The sequence below is a fragment of the Pristiophorus japonicus genome, unplaced genomic scaffold, assembly GCF_044704955.1.
Source record: "Pristiophorus japonicus isolate sPriJap1 unplaced genomic scaffold, sPriJap1.hap1 HAP1_SCAFFOLD_29, whole genome shotgun sequence".
NCBI lineage: Eukaryota > Metazoa > Chordata > Chondrichthyes > Pristiophoridae > Pristiophorus > Pristiophorus japonicus.
The window spans coordinates 4,176,272-4,177,441 of NW_027252668.1; positions in this window are offsets into that span (position 1 = coordinate 4,176,272).

Sequence of the window (1,170 nt, forward strand, 5' to 3'; positions counted from 1 at the left end):
GACTCCCAGGCCGCCTGCAATTTCTGCGGTCTGGAGGAGTCCGTGTTCCATGTTTTTATTGAGTGCACGAGGTTGCAGCCCCTGTTTTATTATTTGAAGGGGCTGCTCCTGAAATTCTGGCTGCACTTCAGTCCCACTCTCCTGATCTTTGGGCACCCTGTGCGGAGGGGAGCGGGTAGGTCCGAAGGCCTCCTCGTAGGACTGCTCCTGGGCACGGCCAAGGGTGCCATCAGCCGGTCCAGGCAGCGGGCGGTCGAGGGGGTCGTTCAACCTGACTGCCTGCCTCTCTTCCGCTCTTACATCCGGTCCAGGGTGTCCTTGGAGATGGAGCACGCGGTGTCCACCGGTACGCTCGCGGCCTTCCGCGAGAGTTGGGCACCGGAGGGACTGGAGTGCATCATCACGCCCGGCAACCAAATTTTAATTTGATTTTACGTTTTAAAGTTTAACTTGTTTTAAATGCCGGTGCTTTTAGTGTCCCCTTCCTTTTTATAGGGGGCACTGGAAAATTGTGATTTTAGTGCCCAAAAAAAAAAGAAAAACTCAAAAAAAAAAAGGAAAAAAAGGGCCTTGTAAATGTCTGGTGTGTCACCCAGGTCGGGTGGCACGATTTAACGTTTTATGTTTTTGCAGGTAGACTCTAAAAGAGTTTCAAATCAGGAGCCACGTGACTGGGAGCGGCCCAGCCTCCGACTGTGGGAGTAGGCGGGGCGCTTGTCGAGCTGTGCCGGGCCGCGATTGGTGCGGTAAGCCGTCAATCAGCTGCTTGCACGCAATAGCAGCGACGGATCACGTTTGACACCCGAAGCGCGCTCTGCGCATGTCCCGGATGTTGACGGTTGGTGAAGGAAAAATCAAAATGGCGGAAAGTGAGCGGAGGGAGCGCAGCCGGAGGCTGAGGGTGAGTGTCCCGGGGGGAGAGGGAGCCGGGGGCTGAGGGTGAGTGTCCCGGGGGGGAGAGGGAGCCGGGGGCTGAGGGTGTGTTTCCCGGGGGGAGAGGGAGCCGGGGGCTGAGGGTGAGTGTCCCGGGGGGAGAGGGAGCCGGGGGCTGAGAGTGAGTGTCCCGGGGGGAGAGGGAGCCGGGAGCTGAGGGTGAGTGTCCCGGGGGGAGGGGCTGAGGGCGTGTCCTGGGATGGGGTGCGGGGGGTGAAGAGGGAGCCGACACTTGCT